Source organism: Chiloscyllium plagiosum, unplaced genomic scaffold, assembly GCF_037043375.1.
Source record: "Chiloscyllium plagiosum isolate Xiang-an unplaced genomic scaffold, Cpla_swu_hap1 HiC_scaffold_8, whole genome shotgun sequence".
Taxonomy (NCBI): Eukaryota; Metazoa; Chordata; class Chondrichthyes; order Orectolobiformes; family Hemiscylliidae; genus Chiloscyllium; species Chiloscyllium plagiosum.
The window spans coordinates 71,338,233-71,362,417 of NW_028270146.1; the positions used below are offsets into that span (position 1 = coordinate 71,338,233).

At 38.0% G+C, this 24,185-nt stretch overlaps 1 protein-coding gene across 10 annotated transcripts in view; it reads right to left on the reverse strand.

Annotated features, from left to right (window-relative positions):
* Positions 1-24,185, reverse strand: part of npas3 (neuronal PAS domain protein 3) — a 1,348,016-nt gene that overhangs the window by 1,267,021 nt on the left and 56,810 nt on the right. The window lies entirely within an intron of this gene.

The window sequence follows — 24,185 nt, forward strand, 5'->3', positions numbered from 1 at the left end:
GTAAATCATTAGATTGGATTCCAGGACACCCAGATTCCAGACCAAGGGGTTGGCCATGATCACTCGTGTGAGTTGTGCAGCCAGAATTTGAGGATTCATAACCTTGCAATCCATATATATATATATATATATATATGTAATTAAGCAGGTACAGCTCCTGGCATCACACTGACACTGGAACTCTGATTACATTATTCCTTGAGTGGCACGCAAAATGTTTATCAGGAGAGAGAGTACAAAACAATCATTTTTTGAAGATTAACAGAATCATACTGCTGGAGGTTGAGTATTTTTTCTCAAGGGGAAGGTATTTTCTTATACTTCAAGTCAAGAAGGTAAGCCAATAAAGATATTGATCAAGTCAGTCACTGATGGTGGCTGATGATCCTATTTGTGTTATGACTGCATGTCAGACCCACAGAATTAGACAGAAATAAAAAGGTGTCTGTAACAGGGAGATGGTTTGAAAATTAATTTATTGGATAGCAATATAAATAGGGTTAAAAAGATTGAGCCTGATATATTTAGCCAATTATTTTTACTAGAAATGCAATGGGCTTGATTGTAATTGGAAACATTATGCCAAACAGATTTGTTGTACCAACAAAAGTTGAGGAATGGGCAATGATCCATAAAGTGGTATTGAGCAACGTAATGAAATTTTATGAGTGGCTCACAAAATTCCAAGGGCAGGTCATACTGGAATTATTAAAATACAGGTTTTAATGTTAAAATGTAACCTTGGCCAATAAAAATGTTAAGATGTTCTCAAATTTTACCAGATAGGCCGTACATGTCAGGTAGTAGGGAAAACCCAACCATTAACGATCTACACCTTTAATTCCAATAGAACTTTAAAAGAACCATTTAGCAAGGTCTATTGGAGTAAGCCCCAATCTAAAACAAAATGGGAATCAAGATCATTTAATGACTGTGGAGGTGCTTTCACAAGGTTTCCTGAAGCACAGCCTTTAGGAAAAATTACTGAAAAAGTAACAGTGAAAAAGTCACTTCAATTTCTTTTACAAGATGTGGATTACCAAAAGAAATAAAATTTGAGTCTTGATGTGATTGTATATCACAAGTATTCAAGAAAGTGATAACTAACTTGAGAGTAAAATAATTTATATCTTCTGCTAATCACCCACAATCTCAAGGTTCATTACATAGATGCCATCAAACTTTGAAGACTATGATTGGAGCTTACTGCTAAGAGATTGAGAACGAAAGGCTTGTCAGTTATTTTTCAAATAAACTGATCAGGTGTCAGCAAAAATATTTAGCGATTCTGAAGGAACACTGATATTTGTTTTGGTTTGAGATAAGAACTTATTATTTCAATTAAACTTAATTCTTCAACCACATAATTTGAAAAGTGTTTATCTTCCTGGAAAGCATGTTTGAAGGATACCGAGTGATATTGTGCACACAAACCTATGTAAAATATGCTTGCTATATAACATGTCAATGTGCTATTAGCTATAGCATTAAGATAATTTTTGAGGAGCATTACAAATCTCTCTCAGAGCTACGCATCATTTTTCTTTGGAGGAGGTGTGAGATCTACAAATTTCTGAATACAATTTATATTTGAGCTCATTCTCACAGGGTTTAATGATTGACTTGCAGATATTTCTGAGAGAGAAAGAGATCTCGAAAGAGAGAAAAAGAAAGAGAAAAAGAGAAAGAAAGACAAACAGAGAGGGAGAGGGAAAGAGAAAGAGAGAGGGAAAGAGGGAGAGGTTTGGAAGGTCAAAGATTGATCTCTTTCTTCCAACTTGGAGAAACACCAATAGCTTGGATAAAGCAGTTGGATAAAGTTTGCACAAGTTTTACATAAAGCTGGATATGTAAAGTAGTTGCTCCTGAGAAAAGGAGATCATGCAGAATTAGATTAATAGTTCTAGAGAAATACACTACTTCAATGTAAGGTGTTTAATTTTAAAGTTCCAGACCAGATGTTTTTTATGAAAACCCTGAATGGCTAGTTTGAAGCTAAGTTGTGTGAATGTAAAAGGAAGAGACTAGCACATTCAAGACAGGGAATTAAAATCACAGTTACATTTAGCCCTGTGTTATTCATTGGTGTGAATACTGTAAAGGAATGCTTTTGGGATTGTATTGAGGGACCAACAAGAGCGACATACATTACTGACCTCATCCTCTTCAACCTGCCTGCTGCAAATGCAATTATCCACATCAGTATCGACAGGAGTGACCACCGCTTAGTGTGTGTGGGAATGAAGTTCCATCTTCACATTTAAGTTATCTTCCAACGTGTTGAATACAATACCTTCATTTAAGTGGAAGTGGTGTTATATTTTCGCTGGGCTAGAATCTAGAGGCTCACACTAACATTCTAGCAACACTGGTTTGAATCCACTAGTGAAATCTGAGTTAAACAAAAATCTGTAATTCAAAAGAGATCATGTAGCCATTGGAAAATTATTGTCAACTGTCAGGAAAAAAAAAAAATCTGGTACTCTAATGTCCATTAAAGAAGGAAATCTGTTGTCTTTACCTGGTCTGGTCTACAGTTGACTCCACACCCATAGCAACATAGGTATTAAGTGCAGGCTTAGCCAACATTCCACAGATAAATAAAAGTGCTAAGTGGGACAGATATTGAACAGATATAACATCTTAAGAATAAGCACATAAGGTGCTGTGGGCCACCACTAATAACCAAAGTGTATTCAACCATAATCTGGAACCCCATGGCCCAGCATATCTTACTGTCTTCCATTATCATCAAGCCAGGGGATCAAACATAATTTAGTGAAGAGTGCAGGTGGATATGCAATGAGCTAAACTAGGCTTACATAAATTTGAGGTGTCAATGTGATGAAGCTACAACACAGGACCACATGCGTGCCAAACGGTATAAGCAATAAAGTAATGGACAAAGACAAGTGATCCCATAACCAATGGCTCAGACGTTCTGTAGTTCTGCCACAGTCAGTCATGAATGGTGAACAAATAAGAAAACTCACTGGAGGAGGACACATAAGCATCTCCACCTTAAATGATGGGGGAGCCCAGCACACCACTGTAACAGATAAGACTGAAGCATTTGCAAAAACGTTTAGCCCAAAGTATCCAATATATGGCTCCTCACAGCCTCCTCTGGAGGTACCTGGCAGCTTTAAGTCAATTTGATTCATTCCATAAGATAATCAAGAAAAAGTCAAAGGGTATTGGATAGTTCAAAAGCTGATAATTCTCTAGCAATGGTACTGATCTGTGCTAGCCACATCCCTAGCCAATCAGAAACAACAGAGCAATAAAAATGGCACCTGCCCAACAATGTGGAATATTGCTCAGGTATGTCCTGCACACAAACTGCAGGACATATCACATCAGCCAATTTCTGCCTTATCAGTCTACTCTTGATTATGGACAAAGTGATGGAAAGGGTCATGTACAATGTTACCAAAAAAAAATTAACCATCACCCTTTGACATTCAGTAGCATTATCATCATCAAATCCCTTACTCTCAACATCTGGGAGTCACCATTGACCAGAATCTGAACGGGACTAGCCATATAAAGACTATTGCTACAAAAGCTAGGAATCCTCCTGACTCCCCAGAGACTGTCCACCATCCACAAGATAAAAGGCAGGAATATGATGGAGTACCTTCCACTTGCCTAGAGGGGTGCAACTCCAATAACATTCAAGAAGCTTGAAACCATTCAAAATAAAGTAGCCCACTTGACTTTACACCCTCCCTCTAACACCACATAGCAGCAGCACTGCATACCATCTACACGATGCACTCCAGGACTTCAAGGCTCCTTCGATAGCATCTTCAAAACCTAAGACCACTACCATCTAGAAGGACAACAGTAGCAGTAACATGGAATACCGACTGCACATTTCACTCCAAGCCACGTCACCAAAAGATGTCATCCCTTCACTGTCACTGAATCAAAATCATGGAACTCCCTCCCTAACAGCATTGTGGGTGTAACTGCAGTAAATGGACTGCAGCTACTTAAGATGGTAACTCACAATCAACTTCTCAAGGGCAATAAATGATGGCCATTAATGTAGCCTCTATAACTCTAGATTTTGAAACCTTTAAGGGTCTCTACTTTAAGGGCCTCTACTTCAAGGGCCTCTACTTCATCCTTGTTTTGTCAAATTGCTTTTTGTCATTCTCCAAGCTCATTCTAGACAACTACTGCAAATCTGTCTTTTCTATGATGCTGAATTCCTTTCACAAGTTTGTGATCTTTTCCAAGTGCCATATGATTTATTTAAGAATTATAAAGTATTTTCTGGCTTCCAAAACCTTAACTTGTTTTGCCAATTCATTTTTGCCTTATTTCTCTCCATCTTGCACATTTAACCGATGTATATATTTGTAAGTAGTTTCTTTTTGTTCTCTCAATAATGATGATATTTCTACATTCACTGGCCCCCAGTGGCATTTCGATGCTAACTTTCAGTTATCCACTAAAACATCTTCTCCCTGTATCTCTCTGTTAATGTGTCCATATTTCACCATGCCTTCAACAAATAATCCAGTCCTCAATTGTCCAACATATTTTAGGTGAAATTCATGTTGCCTGTTGACTTTCTGTGACTTATTCAGATTCTGTAAGTGAGCAATCACTGTCAATTAAACTCGAAGAGTATACCCTCATAGTGTTGGTTGCCATGATGTAATATTACCAGTTTTCCATCACTAGCTATGATGTTACTTGGGCCTTTCCACAATTTCTGCCCTCTTATTTTGAAATATATGTGCTGTCTGGATTTAAATTTATTTCCATGGCCTTATACGATGCTGCATGGCACAAAATTTCATTGACATCTCATCCTTAATGAATGACCTTCTCCCTGCATGCAGAACATTCCAATTATTTCAGTCAACCTGCGTGGACATGTTTTGATGCACACCCAGGCCTAACTCTGACCTTCTAGCCCAGAAGCACGTTACCACATTTCCACAATAACTGAAAAAATATTTTTAATCGATATGTTTCGACAAACCTGTTGGGTATATAGGGCTGAAATCCCAACATTCAGCCCCAAGGCATTGGAACTATTATTGAGCCACAAGGCTTCTGCTAATGCAGGGCATTTAATTGCTCAAAAAATTGGACTAATTATAGTCCTGTGCCAAACCAAGAGATGATCATTCATTCCCAAAAGAATGTTTGGATTTTTGATAAGAAGCAATTAACATCGACAATAGCCCCAATCATTTGCAATGAGTTCTTCAGATGGACTTCCCATGTTAAGTCAGATGTTAATGTACAACTTGGTTAGTACACTAAGATTTTATGAAGCATCTCACCTATTACTGCATGATTTATTTTACGTATGCCACTGCTAAAGAGACTTTCTGCTCACATCTTTCAATTACTCATTGGCACCTCTCACTTATTTAAAGTAAACTCGATCTGCCCATATCTGCAATTATTTGCAGTTGTATCTTTGTCAACTTTCTACACTATCCACAACTTTACCAATCTTTGTATTGTCTGTAAACTTACTCACCCACCCATCTACATTTTCACATATATCAAACAGCAGAGGAGATATATATATTATATATATATATAATATATATGTATGTTTCAAACAGCAGAGGCCCCCATACAGATCCTTGTGGAACACTTCAGCCTGAAAAACCACTTTCAACCACTGCCTTTTGCCTTCTGTGAGCAAGCCAAGTCTGAATCCACGTGGCCAAGTCACTGTGGATCCCTTGCATTTTAATCATCTGGATGAACCTACTGAAAGCCTTATAAAGTCCATGGAGACAACATCCATTGCTCTACCGTCATGGATCATCTTTGTCATCTCCTCGAAAAATTCAATCCTGCCCCGCACAAAGCCATGCTGACTGTCCCTAACTAGGCCAGGCTTTTCCAAATGCATTCAAATCCTATCTTTAAGAATTCTCTCTAATAGCTTCCCAGCCACTGATGTGAGACTCACTGGTCTACAGTATATTGGATTATCCCTCATTCCTTTTTTGTCACCATTATTTTTGTTACTGCCGAATATTCCATTTGAATCATGGAGGCCTCTGGAAATGAATAATTTCTGAGAGATTTCTTTAAAAAACATTGATTATTTCATTTTGGACAATATATTGCTCAATGGATTTCATAACGGATTGCATCTAAAACACCTGATGACCATGCCCCTGAGATTCCAGGGCTTATTGTTTCTGTTTTAGTTCCCCAGCTTCTGTTATTGTTGTCATTTTAAAAAAATTAAAAATTCCTGAATTTGTTCCAAAACCTGTTTCTTTCTGAACATCTATTTCAAGTTAATATGAAGAAACTATCCATGTTTAACCCATATACAGTCCAAAACTTTATAGACTTGAACTGAGTTGGAAGTGTTTTGAATCTTCTATGGAATAAACAATGCCCAGCTTTGCTTCATATATTAGCTTACAAAGGACAACAAACAAAAATAAAGAATGAGTTGCAGAGCTAGAAAAGAACTTGGATATGTACCAAAAAGGGGACAGCCAGCCTTAACGTATCGAAAGAATCATGCAGAAAAAGTGCAATGATTGAGCATAGAAGGCTAAAGTCAGAGTAGTGACTCACAGTTTTAAAGAGAAACATGGAGATCAACTTTAGAACAGGCTTGCCTACTACAGTAAAAATTATCTTCAACAAACTTCTGGGTCTTTTAGCAACATACTCCTGGAAATACAAATCAATCAATATAAAGGATACATTTCTTTCCAGAGCAAGAAGTTTCAAAGCAATACATTTTTGAAATCTCCTAAAGAACCAGGTGAAACAGAAGGGAATTAAAGAAGTATGTTCATGGATTGAATGATGCAGCAAAGATCGGGTATTTCTCAGTTCGATCCATCTTGCTTACAGTTGGATGCATTTCAGCTCCAAGCAAACCAACAATGCTTTATTGGCATCATGGAGAAGCACAGAAGCATTTTGAAATATTTTTATGTAGAAATCAGAATGATTTTCTGTCAGGAAGCTCTACGGATTTTGAACAACATGCAACAGATAATTTTATTAAAAACAGGTTAATTTAAGAATAAAAGTCAGGCTTCAGAGGTTCTATAATTAGATAGGAGTAGAGGTTCAACAAGAAAAAAATGACTTTGGTTCAAGTCTTACCTGCAAAATGTTAATTGATTCCAAATAAATTGCACCAGGTGCTCACAAGGATAATTTTGCATACAGGGAAGAAACAGATCAGATAAGAAGTTTGATTGGACATTTAAGCTGGTTGTGCACTCAGACGAGGCCCTGATACTAGTTATGACATTAGTATGACTAATTAAGTACTATAATAAAACATGAAACTGTTGAGGAAGTCTTGAGAGCAAAGAAAACATTAAACAATAAAATAATGAAAAATACACACTTGAGTTTCCACCCTTGTTTGACTCAGAAGCCATAAAGCTAGCCCTTTGTAGTAATGATTCACGTGGTTATTCAAATACAGCTGGGCCATCACTTTCCTGGTGGAAAAGAATAATAAATGTTGTCTGCTCACTTGGGAAGTTAAGAAAGTAAGAGTAGTTAAATGTACCTTAGATATTGGAATTAGCTGCTAATAGAAGCTATAAATGCAGAGGTATTTATTCCGATATTTGAAGAAAATCTTATGTCAGAGAAAATGCGAGACAAGTTTGCATATGGAATACTATGTGGGTAGTTGTTCTCTTTGGGGCAATGATTACTTGAGAATGTAACTTTTTAAAAAAGTCTTGCGATTTACATATGACAGAAGTGAAACTAACATGGTCATTCTAACAGATGAGAGACTTAACAAACAATCAAGGTATTTTTCAATATATAATTTCAGTTACATCACACTGTAAACTTTTGCTATAAATTCAGAATTTCAGAAAGAGGTTTCCAAAACAAATGGCTTGATAAAAGTTATCGGTTAACAGATTGTTTATCAAAAAAAGATGCTTCTAAGAAATTATTAGGCATCATCAAATAATTGAGGATAAAGGAATACTGGAGGCATGAGGTGGTTCAGGTTATAAAAACAATATTTTTTGCTTGGTCGCTTTGTGATTAAACTTTGTTTCATTTAAAGAAACAAGGGGGAGTACAGAAGGTTGATTACTGCATATGGGTATGAAAAATATTGTAACTGATTACTTACATGGGAAGATATAAAATATGAAGTACCATTCAATTTAATTTTCATGCACTTTAGATGTTTTAAAGCAGTAATAAAACCAGTGGTTAAGCAACTAATTGAGGTTAGTTGAATAATTAAGATATTAATGGTGAAACAGATGGACAACACCAACTACAAGACTGAGTTATTCAAAAACTTGAATTAAATGAAATTGAATGCCATCTTATGTTGACAAACAGATTCACAATAAAACAAGATTGCCTTTTCCAAAACTTCTTCTACCCTTAAATGAAATACTTTTCAACACTGTGAAATGGAAAAAAAAAACTAATGTAAACATGTCTACCATGCTTTACAGTTGCAAAAAGATGTAAAGAGGGTTTCATGAAAAGAGCTTTTCATCCTTGACTGGCATGTGCTATATAGCAGGGGCCACTGCATGCAGTTTTCATATTAGCAAACCTTTCCACAAATTAGCAGTACAACATTCATAACTGACGTTAAGCACTACAAGATATCTACAGTGAAAAGTGCAGTACAAAAGACATTACTTGGACCAGATTTCTAATCCAAAAATACACCTTGTTCACTTCAACACACATCAATCATAATGTTAATCTTTGCATGAAAGCCACATCATCAACATTCACTTTCAGGGTTCGTGTTAAAATACTATTATGTCAGATTACACCTACCCAGTCCAGTGATTCTATGCTATTGAGTGATAAAATGAAAAAATGTTTGCATCCAATTACTTTATTAATCACTGAACCAACACAGAAGTATTTTGCTAAAAAAATTAAAGATTAAAATTGATCATTTGTATTAGATGACAAAACAAATGATGATCTTTGTTTGAATGCATCCACTGCACAAAAATAAATACATCTGAAAAATGAAAAAAAGTGGAGATCATCTGCAAAAGTGCAGATCTGTAACACAATTTCAGTTCCACTTTCTTAGGAGATCACTCTTGCAAGGTTGTAATGTTACCAAACCATGCTTCTGCGCTGCTCATACAGTCGTAGAGTCATACAGAACAGAACAGACCAGTCAATACCGAACATAATCCCAAACTAAACTAGTCTCACTTGCCTGCTCCCGGCCCATATTCCTCCAAACCTTCCCTATTCATGTCTTCCCTATCCAAATGTCTTTTAAACATTGTAATTGTATCTGCATCCACCATTTCCTAAGGAAGTTCATTCCACACGCAAACCACCTACTGTGTAAAAAACGTGCCTCTCAACTTTTTTTAAATCTCTCTCCTCTCACTTTTAAAATATGCTCCCTCGTCTTGAAATCCCCCATCCTATCTGTACTATCATTAACCTATCTGTACCTGTCGTTAGTTTATAAACTTCTATCAGGTCGCCTCTCAACTTCCGACACTCCAGTAGAAAAAGTCTCAGGCCATTGGCACGACATGGCAGTGAACACTTCTGTTAATTAAACCAAACACCCAGAAAAGCTCACCTCACCTCGTAAGCTGTTAAAATATGAGTGACAGACAACTCCCCAAATTCCACTATTTAAAGAAAATAATATCAATTTATTCTTTAACTCAAAAAGTGAACATTAAACAACATTCACAACTCTAAGCCCACCTTTCTCTTAACTGCTTATTACTTGCCTCCAACTCTGTAACAATATACTGTTCCAATAAAATACTTATTAAAATTAGAGTCATAGAGATGTACAGCATGGAAAAAGACCCTTCGGTCCAACCCGTCCATGCTGACCAGATATCCCAACCCAATCTAGTCCCACCTGCCAATTACATCAACTTAATTTCAAAACCATACAGCAGCTGTAGTCTTCAGTGTCTTTCTTCTTCAGGTTGAAGATCTCCCTGGATCATCTTCATTCTTTTTACTGTGAAGATGTTTCATATGAAAAGGTACCTTTGATAGAGAGTCTTTCAATGTCTGGGTCTCTCTCTCTTTATGGCAGTTGTTCTGTCTGATTTTCAAAATGTCTGCCTTTATAATATACCCCGAACTTCAGATCATCTCCTTTGTTTGATGTTGGCAAAACAATAAATTCAAACTTGATTGAGTTTTAGTATCCTGGGGCATTATTTAAATTGACTGGTTAAATTCGAATTGTTGTCAAAATAGCAACCAACTCAGGTACCTGGTTCACAGCTGAATGTTACATATTTTCGATTTTCTATTACACTGAGAGAGAGCTCTTGTAAGCTCTGAGTGCAGAACAATATTCACTTTCTCTGAAATGTACAGTACACGCCTTCAAATCTGCCCCTCATCTTTTTTAAATTTCTCTCCTCTCACCTTAAAAATGTGCCCCATACTCTTGAAATCCACCATCCTAGGGAAAAGACCCTATCTACAGCTCTCATTATTTCATAAACTTCCAACAGGTCACCTCTCAACCTCCTACACTCTAGCAGAAAACGTTCCTGCCTATCCAGCCTTTATTTATAATTCAACTATTCCATATCAGACAATATCCTGACAAATCTCTTCTGAACCCTCTGCAGCTTGACAACATCTTTCCTATAACTGGGTGACCAGACCTGTACACAGTATTCCAAAAGAGGCCTCACAAATATCATGTATAACCTCAACATGACTTATTAAAAACCTCAAAACACTGCTCAACTGTTAAATCATCAATAGCTATGCCAAAATTGAAAAACTTAAATACATATTTCGGGTTACATAAGGCCATCAGCCTTGTGGATGTTTACACCATATCTTAATTGAGCTCAGAGCTGACCAACTATAATTCCTCACCTCCTGACCACGTGAGGAACCAAGCCAATTCAGGAAACCTCTTTCTTAAATTACATTATAACCCCTGAAAAGCAACTGAGGCAAACTCGAAGAAATGTGTTCAGGGAGTGCAGGCTCAGTGGATTAATGATAGGAAATATAGGGTTACAGGATGGAGTGAGTCTTAGTGGAGGATGCTCTTCTGAGGGTCGGTATGGACTCAATGGGCCAAATGGCCTGCTTCCACACTATAGCGTTTTGATTCTATGATCTATGAAATCTCAAACCCATCACCTTTACTTAAACTCTTACCTTTCTTCTGTTGTAGTCGCATCCCTTTGCAAAAATATATTACCATCTTCTCACAAGGAAGTCGTGCTTATTGACATTTCCACAATGATGTTACAGAAAAATAAAACCATTACAACATTCAATATCACTTCGTTTTATTACACAGCTCCTGTTGCTAATATTTTATCATGAACTCATTTTTATGGGCATAGGAAAGGCAGCTTAAGTTATTATGGGTGTGGGGGGCAATAAAAAGTGATTTTTTTCATTCATTCATGGGATATGAGCTGGCATAATACATCTTCTTCTTGTAATTTTTCATGTTGCAGACTAACAAACAGAAGATACAGCTTTAAATTAAGGAGACCGTGAAAAGAGACAGCTACCGTCTCAAAAATCATGTTTACTAGAGCAAATTTTGAGTCATCTACAATGTTGTTTTCCCCTGGAATAGTGAGAGCAAAGCAGACACCAGAGTCAATGAGCGCTAAACGACAAGACAACAACGTGCCAACAATGTTCTGATTACCTTCTGGCAAAGTGAACATGGCTTGTGTAGAACAGTGCAGCAGGGAACCACAGCCTGCAAAGAGAAAGCATAAATAAATCCACCTGGGCTCCTGTTGTGCAGTGGTAGTGTCCCTTTCAGTGAGCCAAGAGACCTGGGGTCAACTCCAAACTGCTCCAAAGGAGTGTGATAACATCTTCAAACAGACAGATAAGAAAATACTTTTGAAAAAAATCTTTCATGTGCAGGTACCAGAAAGTCTCCAGTCACAACTACTAAAGAAGAAATAAAATGTTTTCTTTTTCCATCCTGAATATCAAAATCTTGTATGTATATTCATTAAGGACACATTTTAAGAAGGGATCGAGTTTGACTTTAACAGACTTTTTTTACATTCAGTCACAAGATGTGGGTGTCACTGGCTAGGCCAGTAGTTATTATCTATCTCTAATTTCCCAGAGGGAAGTTAGGAGTCACATATAGGCCAGATCAGGAAAAGATACTTCTCAAAAGGAAATTAATGAACTAGATGGGTTTACACAGCAAGTACAGTTGGTTAGGATAACTTTCAATTCCAGATGTTATTAAAATTGAATTTAACTTAGAATTGAATTCAAACCTATATCCCAGAACATGAACCTGAGTTTATGAATTACTAGCCCAGACCACCATTCTACATCACTGGCTATAAGTTAGCAATTCATATTTCCTAAGAGCCATTAGTTATAGTCAATTTATTCATAATAAAGATATTTCCTTCAAAACACAAAAACTTGGCCAGTGTTTTCTTTTAATCCTTCATCAGACATGTAAATTGGGGAATTTGGATAGTTTGGCCAAACTGTTTAAGGAGGGAGGGAGGCAGAAGACAGCAAATAATAGCAAACAGAGAGTGGGCAAAGAAGTGGCAGACAGAATACAATGTGGTAAAGTGTAAGGTTATGCACTTTAGTAGGAAAAAGAGGTATAAAGTACTTTCTAAACATAGGAAGGCTTCCAAAATCTGAAGCAAAAAGGGAGTTGGGAGTCCTCGTTGAGGATATTCTGAAGGTTAACATGCAGGTTTAGTTAGCCTGACCTTGGTGGTTGGTAAGCTTTTACAATCCATTATTCAGGATGTGATTGTGGAGTACTTGGAAATGCATGGTAAAATAGGGCTGGGTCAACACAGCTCTGTCAAGGGAGGACATACCTGACAAATCTGTTAGAATTCTTTGAGGTAATGAACAATTTAGAGAAAGGAGAGCAAGCAGAAGTGATTGATTTGGATTTCCAGAAGGCCTTTGACAAGGTGCCGCACAGGAGGCTGCTAAGTGCGGAAAGAACCATGGTTTTAGGGTCAAGGTACTGATATGGATAGAAGATTAGCTGACTGGCAGAAAGCAGAGAATGGGGATAAAGAGGTCTTTTTCAATTTGACAACCAACTCCACGAGTAGAGTTCCACAGGGATCAGTGTTGGGACAACTATTCACATTAGACATTAACAATCTGGACAAAGCAACTGAGGGCACTGTTGCTAAGTTTGCAGATGACACAAAGAAGGTGGAGGTACAGGTTTGTTGAGGAAGTGATTAAGGCTAGGACAGTGGGCAAAGAGATGGCAGATAGAATACAATGTGGGAAACTGTACAGTTATGCACTTTAGTAGGAAGAAGAAGCATAGACTATTTTCTAAACATGGAAAGGCTTCAGAAATCTGAAGAACAAAGGGAGTTGGGAATCCTAATTGAGGATTGTCTGAAGGTTAACATGCAGGTTCAATTGGCAATTAATAAGGCTGATGCAATATTAGCATTCATTTCCAGAGGGCTAGAATGCAAGAGCATGATGTGCTGCTGAGGCTGCATAAGACTTTAGTCAGGTTGCATTTGGATATTGAAAGCAGTTTTGGGCACTGTATCCAAAGAAAGATGTAATGGCTTTGTAGTGGGTCCAGAAGAAATTTACAAGCGTGATCCTGGGGGTTGAAAGGCTTCTCATATGAGGAGCAGTTGAGGTCTCTGAGTCTGTATTCACAGTGTTTAGAAGGATCACAGGGCACCTCAGTGAAACTTACAAAATACTGAGAGACCTGAAAAGAATGGGCATGGAGATGCTTCCACTAGGAGAGACTGGGACCTGAGACACAGTTCTAAAGGAAGACCCTTTAGAACTAAGATGAGGAGAAATTTCTTCAGCCAGAGAGTGGTAAATCTGTGGAACTCATCAACGTAGAAGGCTGTGGAGGACAAGTATCTTTGAGAGAGAGAGATGGATAGGTTCTCGATTTGCAAAGAGATCAAGCATTACATGGAGAAGACAGGCGAATAGGGTTGAGAAACCCTATCAGCTATGATCGAATGGTAGAATAGGTTTGATGGGCCAAATGACCCAATTCTGCTTTTATATCTGATGGTTTAAACATTTTCACATTTTCAATGACTCCAAGAGTAGTGGGGCTTGATTTCCAACACAGTGAGATGGGACACTAACAAGATTATCATATATAAGTACAGAAGGTGGTAATGAGCCATGTTCTTCAACAATTGTAGCCAACAAGGCAAGCTTCCAAGTTGTGATCTTCCCACATATTCGATACCCTTGTTCTCCTAAATGGTAGAGGCCACAGGCATGGGAGATGCCGTTGAAACTCTTGATGAAACCATGATTCACACCACTTCTGTCATGCATCAGTGGTGGACTGAACACATTTTTAATGTGGTGGATCAGATGCCTAATCACACAAGTTGGTTTTGTCTGGATGTGACAAGTAATTTGAGTATTGCTATAGATGCATTCTCCAGACAAGAGATGTAAAATTCAACAGACTCCTAACATATGCCTTTTATATAATGGACAGACTTTGGTGTTGCTCATTGCCAAAATCCCAACCTCTGATTTGCTCATATACTCAGTATTTATATAGTTAGCCCAGCTACATTTTAGGTCAATTAAGATGCCCACAAGACTAATGTTGTAGGATTTATGATTTTTTTTTGTCATTCGTGGGATGTTGGCATCGCTGACTGGGTCAGCATCTATTGCCCATCCCTGGTTGTTGTTGAGAAAGTAGTGATGAGCTGCCTTCTTGAATAATTGCAGTCTATTTGGTACAGTCACACACACAATACCATTAGCAACTGTGTTCCAGGAGTTTTAACTTAGTAAGAATGAAGGAATGGAAATATATTTCCAAGTCAGAATGATGAGTGACTTGGAAGGGAATTTGCAGGTGGTGGTGCTCCCAAGTATATGCTGCCTTTGTAGTTCTATAAGGTAGTGTTATTTGAGTTTGGAAGGTGCAGTCTAAGAAATGTTGATGAATTTCTGGGGTGTATCTTACAGATGGTATACACATGCTGCTACACAGCCTTTGTGGTAGAGGGGCTGAGTGTTTATGGATGTGGTGACAATCATGTGAATTGGTTTATCCTGGCTGGTGTAAACTTTCTTCAGTGTTGTTGGAGCTACACTCAGCCAGTTAATTGGGAAGTATGCCAACACACTCCTGACTTGGGCCTTATAGATGGGGGACAGGCTTTGGGGAGTTAAAAAGTGTTGCAGAATTCCTTGACTTTGACCTGCTTTTGTATCTGCTGCATTTATATGGCTAGTTCAATTCAGTTTCCAGTCAATGGTGACCCACAAGGATGTTGATAGTGGGGGATTCAGTGGTAGTAGCACCACTGAATGTCAAAAGGTGATGGTTGGATTCTCTCTTGTTGGAGGTGGGCATTGCCTGGCACTCGTGTGACACAGATATTGCTTGTCATTATCAGCCCAGACTTGTTCAAGTCTTGCTGCATATGAACATGGACTGTTTCAGTATCTGAGGAGTCTCAAATGATGCTGAACACTGTGCAACCATCTGCAAACATCTCCACTTCTGATCTTATGATGAAGGGAAGGTCATTGATGAAGCTGCTGAAAGTGTTTGGTACTAGGAAACTATACTGATGAATTAAGGGCTCTTGGGCCACAGTGATAATATCTCTCTGCTTCTGGGCCAGAAAGTTTGAGTTGAATTGCTACCTGCTCCAGAGGTACATAATAACACCTGTGAACAGGTTGATTAGAAAACACTTATACTGATCTATACCGAAGTATCTCAACTATGGGCTGTTGAGACACAATGATAGTGTCTTTACCACTGGGCCAGAAGGCATGGGTTAAAGTCCCATCTGCCATAGAGGTTATGTCATAGCAAATCTGAACAGGTTGATAAAAAACTCTCTACTCCTGCAATAATGTCCTAGGGCGAAGGTGTTTAGCATCCAATAGCCACAGATAGGAATCACACCTAGCACAACGGGTCATTGTCTATCAGTGGAGTCTTTCCTCCCCAAATCCCATTTACAGAGGAACCTCGATTATCTAGCATTTGATTATCCAAATGTCAGATTATCTGGCAAGATTGCAATGTCCCACTACTCCACTAAACTTTGTTATCCAGCATTCAATTATCTGGAATTCAATTAACTGAACAAAATACAGCCCACTCATATCCTTCAGATAATCGAGGTTCCTCTGTACTTACTTTGTTAATGCCTCTAGTACTGCATCCTGTCAAATGTTGCTAAGATATCAAGGGTAGTCACTCTAACCTCACCTTGGAATTAAGATCTCTCTCATAAAGGACGATTTGGAGGAGTTAGTGTTGGACTGGGGTGGAAAAAGTTAAAAATTACACCAGGTTATAGTCCAACAGATTTATTTGGAAGTGCTAGCTTTCAAAGTGCTCCTTCGTCATCAAGTGGTTGTGGAGCAGGACCATAAGACACAGAATTTATAGCAAAAGAGTACACAGTGCCATGCAGCTGAAATATATTAAACAAACGCAGATTAAGTCTTTCATCTTTTAGAATGGTTTTGCTAATTTTGGTTCGTTAATATGTAAATCCCAGAACTTCTTTTAAATCACATTCTCAAGATAACTTCAGGTTTTCTAACAAAATGTGTCATCTCAGCTCAGACAATGCATTAAAGGTGTGAGGTTAAAGTCTGCCTTGAGTCAGACTAATTCTACTTCTAAAGTGGGATTTACATAATCTTCCATGGATTGACTGTAAATTATGCATTTTTGAGCAAAATAGAATATAATCCTGCAAATAAAGATTCACCCCATAAACTTATGTGTGCGCGTGCAGGAGGGAAAGTGTGAGTGTGTTTATGTGAGTATGCACGTGTGGATGTGAGTGCATGTGAGAAAGTGTGTGTGTGCGCAAGCTTGATAAAGTACGTGTGTGGATGTGATGGGGTATAAGCCTGTGAGAGGGTGGATGTGTGGGTGTCAGTGTTGGGGTATATGTGCATGCATATGAGAGGGAGCTTGTGTATAAGAGAAGGTTTGGTGTTGGTCTGTCAGTATGTAGGGGTGTTGAGTGGGGGGTGGGGGGGGGGGTTGGTGAGTGTATAATGTAGTGGTGTCACTATAGTGTGATATGAACCCAAGGTTATGGTTGAGGCATCCTCATGGGTACCGAACTTGGCTATCAGCCTCTGCTCTGCCATGTTGCATTGTTGCTTCGGACCTTCGGGTGACCATCCTCTAAGGCAGACTTCGGGACAAGCAGCAACACAAAGTGGCTGAGCTGAAACTCAAGCCCCACTATTCCAGGAGTTGTCACAAAAGTTAGTTTTTTAAAAATAAATACACAAAATCCTCAAACGATCCATTTCCAAATCTGCATTCATATAAAGCATGGATCAGGTTTCTGTACTTATTAAGAAATCTCTATTTATTACAGTAATTATATTCGCACTACAGATAAATAAGTAAACTAAATTAACAAAACTCTATAAATTAAAACTTCAAATCCCTTATAAAGTATCCCTCACGCACACACACTAATTCAGATAAGCATAAATTGGGAGAAAATAAAACACATGGGCAGTGGGAAAAGTGGGAAAACAATTCTGTGGCCATGATAACAAGATCTATTGGATTGATTCTTGCTGATCCAAAGCTTGTCCTTGACTCTACATTTTCCAAATAGCTCTACTGGTTTGCAACAGCACCAGGTAGCTGTTTCACTCATGAAAGGTCTCTGACTCATCCAAATCAAAGTCACAAGAAAAGAATGGCTTTCTTGAGATTTTAAGTGGCTTACTCCAGATAACAGGTTTTGATGCAAATCTGCTGGTTTTCCTTCTGGTCTGACAGAGTTTCTCTTTATCTTATTCACAGCTCAAGCTGTTCAACTGCCTGGCAACCATTAATAGTTGTTGGCAGGCAGAGGACCTTCTTCATTGAAATTAGTCCCCAGTCCACAAACCAAACCAAATCAGCTGCACTTCCAGGCAATTACTCAACTTCAGTTTGTCTGCACGTTGCTAAAAAACACAGCTGCACAGAGTTCATAATAGGTATCAAATTCCTTACATGCATCTTTGTAAATCCTTGGGTTTCAAAATAGTGCTCTCTCATTTGTGTTTTAAAAAAAACACAAAAATAAACAGACACCATCTTTACATGCCTCAGCCTTTAAGAAAATGGAATGCCATTACAAAAACACATTTCACTACAGAACACAGAGTATACAAATAAAAACACAGGACTTATATCTGTTCATTCTTCCTCCCCACTTAGGTAATCTTAACATTTATTAAACCTAACACTTATTTCAACATTGTACATGTGGGACCATGCATCTGCAATTGTATTCTCTTTCACTGTAATATGAATATTTCATGAAATAGCTGTAACGAAAGCTAAATAGTCTCATATTCCTAACTTTAAAAACTCCAATGAAGGCTAATGGATTATGATCAATGTAAATTAGTATATCACTGAAGTCTATATCTTACCTGATAAAGTGTTGAAGAGCTAACAGCAATCTTGAAGTCTCTTTTTCCACAGTAGATTACTTTTTCTGATCCTAATTTAATTTCTCAGAGGTACCCCAATGGCTTCTCTATCCCTGACTCAAGATCCTGTTACATGATAGCACCAACCTCTAAGATATGGAAAAATCATGGGAAGCCAACATTGGTTCATTTGATTACATAGCTTCCAGTTTTCAAAAGCTGCTTGATATTCTGCTGACCATATCACTTTTGCCTGTTTCTTTAACAAATTCATAAAAGACACATCTATCATACTGAAATTATGTACAAATTTCTGGTATAATCCACACATTCTTAAAACGTTCAAGGGTTAACATTTAGTTTTAGTAACAGGGAATTTAATAGAGCCTCACTTTTTCTGTTCTTGGTGTCATTCATCCTTGTCCAACATGAAGAAAATAATGTGATGCAGGAACAGCACAACCAGTGCTCCTCGGATGCTGCCTGACCAGTTGTGCTTTTCCAGTACTGTACTCTTCGACTCTGATCTCCAGCATCTGGAGTCCTCACTTTCTCCATGAAGAAAATAATAACAATAATTAAAGCAAGATTAACTTACTTTTCCAAATTTACTTTTAACTAAATTTATCACCAAACCAGCCAATTGCAATTACTTAAACAAGTCTTCAACCCATGTCACATCCTCTTCCAATGTGTCACTATATACACAGACATCATCCAAACACTCTATGGAGTTGATTCATACGCATTTGGAATGTAGCAGGAGGGCTCTTTAAGCCAAATGGCATCACTTGACATTAGTTAAACTCACTTGGTGAGAAAAAAATACTTTCTTCGCCCTTAATATCAATGGCATTTTCCTGTACCCCTTCAATAAATCAATCTTGGATAAAGGAATGAGGCACTGGTAACATTATCAATGTAATCTTGTAACCTGCAAGTTGGAATCATGTTAGCTAATCTGCATCCATAACTGCATTCACCTTCCTATAGTCTCCACAAAGTCCAGATGATTCATTCAGTTTAAGAAACAACACCATAGGTGAATGCCAGCTGCTTTGATGAGGTTCAGTCAATTGGTTTCTCAGTTTCCACTTGAGTTTGATTTCTTGGGCTCGATGGTTAAGGATGTTGTTTCATTGATCTGGACTCTCCCAAATCTACATCTTGTCCAGCTAAAGTAATACATCAGGTGCATCTCCAAAATAGTCTGATGCTTCCTGAGTAATTCTACAAGATCCTCCTGTTGTCTTTTCTCGAAATATGAGAACACAGTATCTAAATTTCCTAATATTTGTGTTATCTAATCAAATTGATGGTTTGCTGTATGAACTATCTCCCTCTCCTTCAACCTCTTATGATCTCTACCATCTTCCTCTATTCTTACCACCTGACACATTAGTTCCTCCTTAACCTTTTTCCTATAATGATAGCTTTTCAGCATACTTTTGTGACATAACCAACTCTTCTTCCTATGATCTGGAATATTTATCAGGTAAATCACATTATTAACTTTAATAATGATACACGGTCCATTGAATTTCAATCTTGTAAGTTCCCCTTGCAAAGACAATAACACCATTATTTCACCTCTCACTTGAAACATTCTAATTTTTAAATGACTGTTTAATTTCTGGGTCTATCTAGAACCATAGACATGTAATCCTGCACTGAGGATTTGTCTTTTTCATTCAAGAAATTCTCCCTAATCAATTTTAATGGACTCCTAATCATATGACTGTGAATCAATTCAAATGTGCTAAATTCAGTAGATTCATTTGGGGAATCTCTGGTAACAAGTAGTAAGATATCTAATCACTTGTTTCAATCCTGTGGGTATTCATGACAGTATGCCTTAATCATGGTTTTGAGAGTCTAGTGGTACCACTCCGAAGTTTCTTGTGTTTGCAAATGACACACAGAGGTGATATCAATTGTTTGACGTCCAAATTGCTAACGAGTTCCTAGAAACTATAGACATGAAGATCAAATGCTGATCACACTGTATCTCAACTGGAAGTCCACAACAAGTAAAAGAAACAGTGTTAACTTTTCTATTGTTACTCATGATGTCAACATCTTTAAAAGAATAGTTTCTGGAAATTGAGTTGAAAATCCAAAATTAAAGAATTATTGATGCCCTACTTTGGTTTTGGTAATGGTGTTACACAATCTAACAACAGTAGACGAGATGGTTCTTCCAACTGGTAAGGATACCAAAGGGAAACTGAAAGAACTATGGACACTGGAAATCAGAAACCAAAACAGAAATTGCTGGAGAAGCTCAGCAGGTCCAGCAGCATCTGTGGACAGAAATCAGAGTTAATGTTTTGGGTCAAGTGACCCTTCCTCAGAACTCATATTAATATCTAGGCGGTACCACTATATTATGAACAACGATCCATTGGTTCATCTGCTGACCCACTATGTCCCCACTTCCTTATACCTCCATTTTTAATACAGTAAAACGCTGAAATGTCTTCAGCCTCAGCACGAGCTGTCCACACTAATTTACTTAACTCAGGATCTGCTTCCCATCTCTCAATTAAGGAAGACTTGCCCAAACATTATTTCTACCCGATGCACATCTTCCACATTCTCAAAAGGGTCTAATTTCAATTACTTAGTTGTAGTTAAAGCATCAGAGACAGAGAGGTGACCTTGAAATGGTTTATACAATCATGAGAGGCTTGGATAGGATAAATAGACAACATCTTTTCCCTGGGGTGGGGGAATCAAGAACTAGAGAGTGTATGTTTAAAGTAAGAAGGGTAAAATTTAAAATGGACCTAAGGGGCAACGTTTTCACACAGAGGATGGTGTGTGTATGGAACGAGCTGACAGACGAAGTGGTGGAGGCTGGTACAATTACAACATTTAAAAGGCATCTGGAAGGGTGTGTAAATAGGAAGGGTTTAGAGGGATATGGGCCAAGTGGGACTGGATTAGTTTAGAATATCTGGTTGGAAGTAGACTGAAGAATCTGTTTCTGTGCTGTACGTCTCTATGACTCTGTGGCTCTATAATCTGACCTGTGGCCTTTTTCTTATGATCATCTTTTTCAGACTCATTCATCTGAAGCTGCAATAAGTCACATGGGCTTCCTTTCCAACTTCCAGCATTCCAAACAAATGTGTCCAATCCTGTTACAAAAGAAATACTGTGGCTTCAAATTCCCACCTCCACCCTCAGTACTTTCCCTCTGATCAGAGGTGGATCCATCAGAGCATTCCCACCTATCCATCATTCCTTATTTTGGCTATTTGCCTTCCTTTCATTCTCCCATTTTCTACTGCTTTCAAATCTTCTTCACACTGCCCTTGTTATATTCCAAAATATAACGATACTTAAACAAAATTCCAGTCTACATTTTTGTGAGCTTTGTGTCAGTTAGTCACACGCCACAAAACTCTCACCCAATTGTTTACAAACTCCCAGAATTTACACAACCAATTCAAACCCAATTAATCTTAATATATCCATCTTCTGTTGGCTCATTCCATTAGGTGTCTGGCATTTCTTATGACTTCAGTGGATGATAACACCTCCCTTTCTCAGTCATGCTGATTTCCTTTCACTGTCACCTCCTCCCTTTCAGACAGTTCCCCAAAACTCCTTTCGAAGCCACTATGCAATCTCAATCTTTAATGCCTTTTTTCCTCTTCCTCAAACTAATGTCCCCAGTCAAAAAAAGCAAACTTTACTCAGTCCAAACAGATCAGGAAGATCACCTCAATCACCTGCTGCACACACATTTAAGCAGTAATGAATCTCAAAGAACATGCTCCTGGTTTACTGAGTTGCTGAGTTCAAGAAGATACACAATTTTGTTAAAATCATGACATGTTAACGTATTCAAATAGAGGGTTCATATGCTTGTCATCATCAGGATCTGTCATCAATCCACTCCAAATAAATATCCTATTTTCATTTCATCATCACGAATCTGACATTTTGTCTCCTTCTCAACTGAGTGCCCCCACCCACTTCATTCTCTGCTCCTGAGAACTTTGCAAGATCCTGCCCAGTGTCTCTTCTGTTCCTTCTCATTACCTTCCGCTGTTCAAATCAAGTTACAGCATATATAAATTGCCACAATAAGAAATTACTGGAAAAAGCAGCAGCATCTGCGGAGTGAAAACAGAGTTAACATTTTGAGTTCAATGACATTTCTTCAGAACAGGCCTGGGAATGAAGTCCAGACTAAGTGCCGGCTCATGTTCACTGTGGGATAGAACATTGTGTCATAGAGTCATACAGCACAGAAACAGACCCTTCAGTCTAACTCGTCCACGCCAACCAAGTTTCCTGAACTAAACTAGTCCCGTTTACTTGTGCTTTGCCCATATCCGTCTTAACTATTCCTATTCAAGTACCTGTCCAAATGTCTTTTAAATTCTGTAGCTGTACCTGCATCTACAACTTTCGCTGGCACTTCATTCCACATACAAATAATATAGGACAGACTCAAAAAGTGATAGCGAGTTTTGAGAAGTTATGTAGGTCAGGTTGAGGTTCTGGATGTAGGTTTGCTCACTGAGCTAGAAGGTTAATTTTCAGATGTTTCGTCACCATACTAGGTAACATCTTCAGTGAGCCTCTGGACAAAGCACTGCTGGTGTTTCCTGCTTTCTATTTATATGTTTGGGTTCCCTTGGGTTGATTATGTCATTTCCTGTGGTGATATCATTTCCAGTGGTGATGTCATTTCCTATAGTGTTGTCATGTCCTGTTCTTTTTCTCAAGGGGTGGTAGATGGGATCCAAGTCAATGTGTTTGTTGATAGAGTTCCAGTTGGAATGCCATGCTTCTAGGAATTCTCGTGCATGCCTTTGTTTGGCTTGTCCTAGGATGGATGTGTTGTCCCAGTCGAAGTGGTGTCCTTCCTTATCTGTATGTAAGGAATACTAGTGAGAGAGGGTCATGTCATTTTGTGGCTAGTTGATGTTCATGTATCCTGGTGGCTAGTTTTCTCCCATTTGTCCAATGTCATGTTTGTTACAGTTCTTGCATGGTATTTTGTAAATGACATTAGTTTTGCTTGTTGTCTGCACAGGGTCTTTCAAAAAGTAAATTCAACAGAGGAACAGAAATTAACACAGAAAATAAAGAACAGTTATACTGAACTCTGTTTTTCTCTCCACAGATTCTATCAAACCTGCTGAGTTTTCTGTGTTTGTGTTTGACCAATATTCAGCAACGACAATATTTTGCTTTAGAAGAAAAGACATTGATTATATATAGGGACATAGCATCTAGATAGAAAAATGAAGTTTGAACATACAAAGGAAATAACTATTAAAATTAAACAACATGCTAACTTGTGAGTAGGTTCTGTCAGATCTGATGTTTCATTAGTTGTCAGCCCATCAAGAACAGCCTTTAAACCAAGGTCCAATAAAATCATATCTCTGTTCTGACAAGTCATGCAAGTCATTGATTAACAATTGGTCTATTATGGATAATGAACCAAATAAAGCTCAAAGAAAACTGATTTATAACATGGCAATTGCTACTGTCATTACATGTACAATACATACATGATAGCTTATGACTTGGTTGCAAAACAGCATTTCCACTTCAATTTGCAAATATGCCTATAACATTATCAAAACCAGAAAGATATGTTTATAAATACAAACAGTCACTACTTTACATGAAGGTAACAAAAGAGTACTCCTGGAATGCATTATTCTATTGATACCTATATTTATTGCTTTCCTTCTTCATTAGTTTCCTTAAAGGACCAT